This window comes from Perognathus longimembris, chromosome 11, assembly GCF_023159225.1.
Source record: "Perognathus longimembris pacificus isolate PPM17 chromosome 11, ASM2315922v1, whole genome shotgun sequence".
NCBI classification, from domain to species: domain Eukaryota; kingdom Metazoa; phylum Chordata; class Mammalia; order Rodentia; family Heteromyidae; genus Perognathus; species Perognathus longimembris.
Window position 1 is genome coordinate 33,145,707 of NC_063171.1, and position 11,215 is coordinate 33,156,921.

The following is an 11,215-nucleotide window of genomic DNA, read 5'->3' on the forward strand; positions in this document are numbered from 1 at the left end:
CTCTAGGCAAGTGGTTCAAAGGGTGAATAAGAACACAAGGTTTAAAAAAGGACTAGAGAAGAGGTCAGAATGTAGTGAAGAATCCATTATATATGCTACATAATCAAGAAGAGTGAGGGAAAGGGTGGGTAGGGGAGTGATGGGTGAAAATATTGAAAGGCAGTGACATTGGACATGATATATAATATTCTTAACTGACTTTGTTAAACGGCAACTCCTTTGTACAACTAAACAATAATAAAAAGAAGGACGGATTGGAAATACATTTATTGAAGACTTGATTTTCTTTACATAGTCCATTGCCATTAACTTTCTATTTTTTCTAAATTGAAAATTGAATGTCTTTTAGATGAAATGGTTTTTTAAAATTAATATATCTATATAAATGATATCAATATATTTTAAATTCTTCAAGTAAAGAATTACAAAGTTCTCTTGCAACTTCTTCAATTTCATTAATTGATTTAATTTTGGTTCATTGGAAAGAGTTTCTATTTTGGCTGAGGATAAAAGTAGCTTCTCACTACAAGTTGGCCCTAGAATAAAGCTGATTATCTGCTCTATGATAGACAGGAACAATTGCCCTGTCAGCTCACATAATCCAATGACTTGGTGTGATGGCATAAACTATATATTGTTTATTATATTTAAGTAGTTGTACAAAGGAGTTACCACTCAATGTGTCAATTTATGAGTATAAGACATCTTGATGGAAAGAGGAGGAATGATGGCGCCGTCACAGTAGGGAGGCACCCTGACTCTCTCCAACTGAATAGCGAGCTGGGAACTCCAACACCCAACACCCCATCAAGAACCCAGCAAAACCAGCAGCCAGAAGCTGTGGAGATACGCAGGAGTAAAAAAGGAGTAAAAAAGAAGAGCCAAAAACCTACACAGAGCCGGAGAATCTCCGGGGCACCCTCCCCCCACCAGCCGACTCTGGCCGGAACAGGGCCAGGCTGGGAAAGGGGACCCGGCGATCGGCAGACCGACTGCTGGGAGCACAGAGTCCAAACAGCGGGACCCCACAGACACTAGGGAGGGTGCGGACCAAGACATATGACGGTGGTGACGAGAAGTTCAGGTCCACACCGGGATCGGACAGACAGTGGCTGGGGAACCCAGCGTGGCAGAAGGGGGGAGCCAGGGATACTTCGCCACCCCCTGAGGGACCAACGGCTGCGCAGGACACACACACAATCCAGGATCAGTGAGTCCTCCTCCCCCAACGGGAGACCAGCTATCAGAGACCCAAGCCCTACAAAGAAGCCAGATCTCCCTCCCTCCCCCTCCCCACCCCGAGGGAACAAAGAACCCCCAAATCAGGCAGGAAGCTCCTATCAGGCACTGGGAAGTCAGTTTAGCAGGGGAAGGGCGGAGCAGCCCCAAGGCCGCACAGGACCCTGATCTGGCCGAATCGGCCCTGCCCCCTTCCCAACAGGGGCCGGGGGACGGCCGGCAGTGCAAGTCCCACCCGAGGTGCCTGGACCTCGCAGACTCTTACAACTAAAATCACAGGTGCTGGTGGGCAATACCAGCACAGCAGGGACACCTGGGCCTGATCACGACCCCCCCCTGCAGCGGAGGCGAGGTCTGAGGGTGCCAATCCGCACCCGGACACTTGATCCCACTGGGCCCCACACATACCGCCCCCCACAACAGACTCGCGGGAGGGCGCAAACACAACCCAACAACCCGGGGCTCGCTAGGGAGGTGTACCACGCTAAAGTGGATAGGGCCATAGCGCCAGCGCCTGTTGTAGCGGACGCACAGCGCACAGGTGGGCAGGGTCCCCGGCAACAGCACCCGCTCTGGTAGGCGTACCCCCACAGGTGGGCCAGGCCACAGCAGCAGCACCTGCTCTGGTAGACGGGCCTACACAGGAGGGAGGGCAGAGCTATAAACCAAACCTGAGAAGCCATCCACAGATCTCCAGATGCACAAATCACAAAGAAACATAACACAGTTCATTGAAGAGCAAGCCAACTTGCCAGCTCCAAAAAGCAGCACGACTGAAGAGGAGATGGAGAATAAAAAAGCAAATGAAGCCATGTTAAGAGGAATGATGGAAAGCGTCAGGAATGAAATCAGAAAACAATTCCAGGAGTTTAGAGCGGAAATCTTGAAGGACACCCAGGAAGCCAAGAAAGAAATGAAAGCAAAAATGGTTACAATGCAAGCCTCCTTTAAAGAAGACCTTAACATCCTGAGAATTGAAATGCATGAAAAAATAGATTTAAAATATAACTCTTTAAAGGAAGAAATTTCCACCATCAGAGCTGATCTGACAACCATAAATAGCTCTCTGACATCCATAAACTCCGCAATTGAATCAACAACACAAAGAGTGGACCATATGAAATCCAGAATCTCTCGCCTGGATGATGAAGCAGCCGACAACAACCAGAAAATGACCACACTCCAAGAAATGGTGAAGCTTCAGGGCAGACTAATCCAGGAACTAATGGACAAAGACAAGAGATATAATCTGTGCATAATTGGAATAGAAGAAGGAGCTGAATACCAGAGCAGAGGGCTTAAACATGTTCTCAATAAAGTTATTGCAGAAAACTTCCCCAATCTCACAAGGGACCCCATCCAGGTAACCGAAGCCTATAGGACACCTGGCAGGCCAGACCTCAAAAAAGCCACCCCAAGGCACATAATATTCAAGACTTCAGATCTCAAGATTAAAGAGCAAATTCTGAATTCAGCCAAAGTGAAGAAAGAAATTTTCTACAATGAGAAGAGGATTCGAGTAACTGCAGGCCTATCCACACAAACTGACCAAGCACGAAGTGAGTGGAAGAACACCATCCAAGTACTTCAGGCTAACAATATGCAACCTCGGATCAAATATCCAGTGAAACTAGAGTTCACATTAGAAGGGAAAACCAGATATTTCCACACCAAAGAGGAGCTAAAGGAGTATGTGAATAAAAAACCAGCCCTACAGCGAATTCTAAGAAGGGAGCCCTACCAACAGAGATTGTACAAGACTCACAGACAGAAACAGAAAGAAACTACAATAGCCAAAGCCCAACAGAAAGAACAGCTCACTAAAGACAAGAAAAAAAAAGAGGAAAAAACAGCCCAACAAGAAAATGGAAGGAGAAAAAACACTCTTGTCCTTGATCTCTTTAAATAGAAATGGTTTAAACTCTCCGATAAAGAGGAGCAGACTGGCAGGATGGATCCGCAAACAAAAAGTTGACATCTGCTGCCTACAAGAGACCCACCTACAGCAAGAGACAAAAACAGGCTCTGAATGAAAGGATGGAGCAAGACCTTCCAAGCAAACGCACCTACCAAAACGGCAGGTGTAGCCCTCCTGATCTCAGACAAGCTGGACTTTTCATTAAAATCAACTCAAAAAGACAAAGAAGGACACTACATTTTAATACAAGGAAAAATCCAGAACCAAGACATCATGGTGATAAATGTATACTCACCGAACAAAAGAGGCCCTACATATGTCAAGCGAATTCTCACAGAATTACAGAACAAGATAGACGCAAACACAATCATAGTGGGTGACCTTAATACCCCACTCTCTCCAAGAGACAGATCCAACACCCAGAGGATCAACAAGGGAGCTGAGGACCTAAGTAACACCATATCCCAAATGGATCTGACAGACCTATACAAAATCTTCCACCCTACAGAGACCCAATACACCTTCTTTTCAGCAGCCCATGGATCATATTCCAAAATAGACCACGTCATAGCCCACACAAAGAACCTCAGCAAATACAAAAGTATTGACATCATCCCATGTATTATATCTGATCACAGTGTATTAAAGGTAACCCTCAATAACAAAGGATACCACAGAGGCTATACACACTCTTGGAGGCTAAACCCCACACTGCTATCCAACACTTGGGCCACAGACCAAATTAAAGATGAAATCAACGAATTCATAAGCCACAATGACAATGAAAACACATCACAAAGAAACTTATGGGACACAGCTAAGGCAGTACTGAGGGGCAAGATCATTGCCCTCAGCACTCACATTAAAAGAATGGAAGCAGAGCAGGTGAATAACCACGCGATGAAAGTAAAACAACTGGAGAAACAAGAAATGACAGAATCTAAAATGACTAGGAGGAGAGAGATCACAAAGATTAAAGAAGAGATAAATCCGATTGAAAATAGAAAGACCATTCAACAAATAAGATTAAAAGCTGGTTCTTTGAGAAAATAAATAAAATCGACAGACTCCTCGCAAGACTTACAAAACAAAGAAGAGAAGAGACTCATATATGTAAAATCAAGGACTCCACTGGAAAAATTACAAGAAGTACACATGATATTCAAACAATCATAAGGAGCTATTTCCAAAACCTCTACTCGGCCAAAAACAATAATTTTACAGATATGGATCAATTCTTAGAGAAGTACAAACTGCCCAAATTGAACAAAGAAGAAATAAATCAACTAAATAAACCAATAACTTACAGTGAGATACAGAGGTAATCAAGAACCTCCCAACAAAGAAAAGCCCAGGCCCAGATGGATTCACCAACGAATTCTATGAAACCTTTAGTGAGGAGCTAATACCAATACTCCTCAAACTCTTCTGCGAAATAGAAACAGAGGGAGAAATCCCAAATTCATTCTACGAAGCTAATATCATACTCATTCCCAAACCAGGCAATGACCCAACAAAAAAAGAGAACTACAGACCAATATCACAAATGAACACAGATGCAAATCTCCTTAATAAAATATTAGCTAATAGGATCCAGAAACTGATCAAGAAAATCATACATCATGACCAAGTAGGCTTCATCCCACAGTCACAAGGATGGTTCAACATCTGTAAATCAATCAACATAATTCACCACATAAACAGATCTAAAATTAAGAATTACATTGTTATCTCAGTCGATGCCCAAAAAGCCTTTGACAAAATACAACATCCATACCTATTAAAAGCTTTGGAGAGGGGCTGGGGATATGGCCTAGTGGCAAGAGTGCTTGCCTTGTATTCATGAGGCCCTGGGTTCAATTCCCCAGCACCACATATACAGAAAACGGCCAGAAGTGGCGCTGTGGCTCAAGTGGCAGAGTGCTAGCCTTGAGCAAAAAGAAGACAGGGACAGTGCTCAGACCCTGAGTTCATGGCCTAGGACTGGCCAAAAAAAAAAAAAAAAAAAAAGCTTTGGAGACAACAGGAATAGATGGAACATTCCTCAAAACAATAAAAGCCAACAGACCAACTACTAACATCATATTAAATGGAGAGAAACTTAAATCATTCCCCCTAAACTCAGGAACAAGACAAGGATGCCCACTCTCACCACTTCTTTTCAACATAGTGCTGGAATCCCTAACCATAGCAATAAGGCAAGAGGAGGACATCAAAGGGATCCACATCGGCAAGGAAGAAATCAAGTTATCCCTATTCGCAGACGACATGATCTGAAGGACCCAAAGAACTCAGTACCCAAACTCCTACACCTAATAAACCAATTTGGCAAAGTGGCAGGATAGAAAATCAATCCACAAAAGTTAGCAGCTTTTCTGTACACTAGCAATATACAAACAGAAAAGGAAATTATGGAAATAATTCCATTTACAGTAGCCAAAAAAAGAATAAAGTACCTAGGGATCAACTTAACCAAGGACGTGACGGACCTACTTAATGAAAACTATAAAAATCTAATAAGGGAAATCAAAGGAGACACAAGGAGATGGAAAGACCTCCCATGCTCATGGGTAGGCAGAATCAACATAGTGAAAATGGCCATATTGCCCAAATTGTTATACAAATTCAATGCAATCCCTATCAAAATCCCAGCCACATTCTTCACTGAAATAGAGAAACCAATCCATAAATTGAGATGGAACAGCAAAAACCTAGAATAGCCAAAGCAATTCTAGGCAATAAAAGCACTGCACGAGGTATCACAATACCAGACTTCAAGCTCTACTACAAGGCCATCATAACAAAAACAGCCTGGTATTGGTATAAAAACAGACTGGAAGACCAATGGATTAGAATTGAAGATCCAGAAATAAAACCGCACTCTTACAGCCAGCTGATATTTGCCAAAGGAGCTAAAGACATACAATGGAATAAACATAGCCTCTTCAACTACTGGTGCTGGGAAAACTGGGCAGTCATATGCAGAATACTCAAAGTAGACCCAAGCCTATCACCATGCACCAAGATCAACTCAAAATGGATCAAGGACCTCAATATCAGACCTGAATCCTTGAAACTAATGAAGGACAGAGTAGGAAAGACACTAGATCTTAGAGGCACAGGAAGGAACTTCCTGAATATAGTCCCAGGGGTACAACAAATAGGGGAAAGACTTGACAAATGGGACTACTACAAATTAAAATTTTTCTGCACAGCTAAGGACATAGCCACCAAAATAGAAAGACAGCCAACCATATGGGAAAGGATATTTACCAGCACAGCAACAGATATCTGTCATCTACAGAGAACTCAAAAAATTAAGCCCCTCCAAGCCCAATAAACCTATTAGGAAATGGGCAAAGGAGCTAAAGAGAGACTTCACAAGAGAAGATATAAAAATGGCAAAGAAACACATGAGGAAATGCTCAACATCCCTGGCAGTAAAGGAAATGCAAATAAAAATAACCCTGAGATACCACCTCACTCCAGTTAGAACGGCGTATACCCTGAACTCAGGCAACAACAAATGCTGGAGGGGGTGCGGGGAAAGAGGAACCCTTCTCCATTGTTGGTGGGAGTGCAAATTAGTACAACCACTTTGGAGAACAGTATGGAGGTTTCTCAAAAAGCTCAATATAGACCTACCCTATGACCCAGCCATACTACTCCTAGGCATCTATCCTAAACAGCAAACCCCAAGATATCAAAAAGACATTTGTACTTCCATGTTTATCGCGGCACAATTCACAATAGCCAAAATATGGAAACAACCCAGATGCCCCTCCACAGACGAATGGATCCAAAAAATATGGTACTTATACACAATGGAATACTACATAGCGATTAGGAATGGTGAAGTATTGTTATTCGCAGGGAAATGATCAGAACTCGAACAAATAATTTTGAGCGAGACAAGCCTAGAACACAGAAAACAAAGGGGTATGATCTCCTTGATATATGACTGTTAACAAAGGGAGACGGAGAGACAGTAGAGACCAAGTCTGTGAAACCAAAAACTGCTTGTCAAATAGTATTCCCCACAGGATTGGGGCAGCGACCCAACAGTATGTAACTAAAGCCAAACAATTACTCAACATCTAAAGGTAAAAAATTGACCTCTCAGGGGAATACAATAGCTCAAAAGCTATGTATGTACGTTCATATAAGACTACTGTCGACATATTGTCTAATATCGACATTACATTTAAAGCCCTAGGCGAACTTTCTTGGGCGTGGCCACGTGGCTACTGTATATGTTCTTGGTACATTGTGTTGTATATATGCCTACGTGACCTAGAGAAGGGATAGAAAAACAGGGCGTAAGATATCACAAGAAATGTACACACTGCCCTACTATGTAACTGTACCCTTTTTGCACAACACCTTGTCAAAAAATTTGTGTTCAATTAATAAATAAATTAAATTAAAAAAAGACATCCTGATGATTACTAACTTTTTATCCTTCCCCCATCCCTTCAGTTTTCCTAATTTCATAGCATATACATTGCATGTTGTGACTACATTCCTTTCCTTTCCTCTCTTCATTCATCTACTCCCCCTCCTTCACTCCTCATCTCAAGTACCAGCTTCCCAGCATTGAATTTGTTAGATTGTAAGTTGGTTGTTCAAAGGAGTTACAGCATTTCAATTCTTCACTGTATATACCATACCTTGATTAATATGTTTGTATACACATATGTGTGTTCCTGCATATGTTTACTTACATATTTATAAGTTTGATCTAACTTCCACATATGAGGGAAGATTTTTTTTGCCCCTCTAGAGACCTCCCTAGAAGTAGCTACCTATGTCTGATCTTATCGTACTGGTCCATAGGCTGCAAGATAGAAGTCCCACCCATAGATATCAAGTCCTTTTATCTTTTTTTAATTTAAATTTTCTTGTAAAGGTGACATACAAAGGGGTTATAGTTACACAAATCAGGTAATGAGTACATTTCTTTTTGAACAGTGTTACCTTCTCCCTCATTTTCCTCCCACTTTTTCCCATTTGTCTTAAATGTGATCAACAACACTTATTTTGTCCAATTGATTGTGATTGCTTATGACATAGAACACGTGGATCAAGAGGCTTTAAGTGTGCTTGTGAGCTTGACTCTTACATTTTCACTCACTGCTGTCATAAATACAGCAAGCTGCAGGCAGAGGTGCTTTCTAAGTCTGAGACCCAGGTTGAGATACAGAAAACCAACCCAAACCTGTGACACAGCCTAGACCTAGGGCAAATAACACTGGGTTGTTTCAATGGATAACGAAGTCTAACATGGAGAGATTGAACATATGGGAGCATAACCCCAAAAGAAAAGATAGTGAGAAATACTGGATATAAAAATATAAAATTCATAAGAAAGTAAATGTAATCATAAAACCACACTTGATTCTACCATTAGCAATATTTACAGGCTTCATATATTTAGCTAAAGTAATGATCTAGATCAGGAGTTCAGGTTCATTTTCCTTCACATCAGCAGCTGTTCTCACATCATTTGGTATTTTTCTCTCTTCATTGAATCCTCTTGGTTTATGTGCTAAGGAACAATTGACTGTGTAGACCCCTCTACACTGCTTCTTAACCCTCAACACTCCACCATCATGTCAAAACCACACTCATTTGATTGTTTTATAGACGCTTTTGAAAGTAGTGTAGGGAATTCAACTTTGGTCAGAGTCATTCCATTCCAATGAATATGTTACAATCAACTTGTCAAATTTTGTTTAATATGCCTATAGATGTATGATTGGGATTATATTTAACTTACAAATCAATTTGGGAGAAGTGACATCTTACCAATGTTGAGATTTCCAACTGAGAGCAATAGTCACACTCACTCTAGTTAGGTCTTTACTTACCTTGTTAGTTTAAGATTTTAAAGTCTTGCATGATTTTTGTTGAATGTGATTTTTACTTTTCTATGTTTGTTAATAATGGTGCCTTATGTGGCACTTTTAAAGTTTCATTTTCCAATTCTTTACTTTTTTATTTTATATTGACCTAAGATCTAGCAGTTTTTCTAATTTCATTGATTAGATCTAATAAAATTTTAAAAGATTTATGAAGTTTTCTGTGTAAACAATTATTTCATTTATGAATATTTTACTGCTTCTTTTTGATACTTGCACATTTTTAACTTATTATCTTAGATAGCCAAGTAGAAAAATCAGACAGCCCTGCTTTGCTCCCAATCTTCAGGAAAAAGCACTCATTATATTATTATTATTGTCATTGAAAAAAAATGATCACAGCCAGGCACCGGTTGCTCACCCTGTAATCCTAGCTACTCAGGAAGCTGAGATCTGAGGATGGCAGTTCAAAGCCAGCCCAGGCAGGAAAGTCTGTGAGACTCTTATCTCCAACTAACTACCAGACAACCGGAAGTGGTGCTGTGGCTCAAGTGGTAGAGCACTAGCCTTGAGCTGAAGAGTTCAGGGACAGCATCCAGGCCTATAGTTCAAGCACCACGACCAACAAAAGAAAAAAATAATCACAAGTATTCTAATAGGAATCTTTTTATCAAGTTGAATCTTTTCTTCTTTTTTTTCTAAACAAAAACACTCTTTGTTAACACAAACGCACAAACCACAATGCAGTAAGAACTTTACATATCCAAGTCATAGCACACAGGAGGCAATTCGACATCCAGGGAGGAGAGAATGCTGGAGGGAGACTGCAGCCCATCAAATTCCCAAGCGGGACGTGGTGGCTTCATGGGCGACGGATGGGGCCCCAGCTGCAACAGCGTCTGGAGCCCCCGCTCCTCATTCAGGACCATGAGGGGCACCCCACTCGGGGAGGCGTGGGATCTGGTCTTCTTCAGGCAGGTCAAAACTCTCAAAATCTATAGAGGGTTGAAGGGGAACAATTTTTCTATCTCTGGGTAGGCATCATAGGAGAGCTTGATGCTTTCATAGTCTTCTCAGTCATCTTTTTGCTCGTGAAGCTTTAGCTGCTTTTGTTTGAGAGGTCCATTAGTCTTCACTGGCTTCTCTGTAGCTCGGTTAGCCATTCCCAAAGCCTTCCTGGCAGTTTTAGGTAAGGCTGACGGATCACTGAAGACCTTCCCAAGGCCTGGTGTTGAAACCTGAGTTCTCCCATCTAAGGCTTTGACAGGCCCGGACCCCAGCTTCAGCCCCTCCTTAGGAGCTTTACGGGTGTCTGGTTGTCCATTTTCCTTGTCAACAAAGATCAGAGTATCCATCCTGCATTTCCCACACGGACATGCTGACCCCCGAGTTCACCAGACAGACCCCAACAGTCACACTCGCCCACGCCCCTTTTATTCTTATTAACCTACAAAGTTTCATCATAAATGTATTCTGTTGTAAATTTTTCTTGAAGTTTGAAAAAAATTTCCTGCCTCTACTGAGATCATCAAATTTTTGCTGATATTCTCATGAATTACTTTAATTGATTTTCATTTGTTAAACCACTGTTGCATTTCTAGGATAAGTCTCACTTAGGTTTGAGGAGATTTACTACACTTTGTTAAATATATTTTGTGTTCCTGTAATAAGAGCTTTGTGCAACTGTCTTTTGTTGTGATAATTTCTTTGAGATGGCATCTCACTATATTATCTTTGAACTCTCTGTTTTCCTGCCTTGCCCTCCTTTGTAGAGGGGTTTACAGGAATGTATGGGACACCTTACCCAGATCTTCATTGAAGCTTTTGTTAGATTTTGGTGTTTTAGTATTAGTTTATACAAGCTTTATAAAGAAATTAAGGTTTCCTTCATCCATTTTCTAAAACCTTAAGACTGATATTACTTCCTCTTTTGTATAGTTGACAAAATTCACCACTACAGCATCTTCACATGGAAACTTCGTTGTGAGAAAGTGTTTTTAAATTTATCAATTTGTGTGTGTGGTAGGGATGGGTGGAGGGAGGGGTTGTGGGACTTGAGCTCAGAGCCTAGGTGTTATCCCTGAGCTTTTGCACTCAAGGCTAACACTCTACCACTTTGAGCCACAGCGCCACTTCTGGTTTTCTGGTGGTTAATTGGAGATAAGAGTCTCACACTGTTTTGAAGGCCTTGTAGAAT

General features: G+C 41.4%; 1 pseudogene; it reads right to left on the bottom strand.

Annotated features, from left to right (window-relative positions):
* Nucleotides 1-9,706: 9,706 nt before the first annotated feature.
* Nucleotides 9,707-10,373, bottom strand: LOC125359593 (annotated as a pseudogene).
* Between the last annotated feature and the right edge of the window lie 842 nt (nt 10,374-11,215).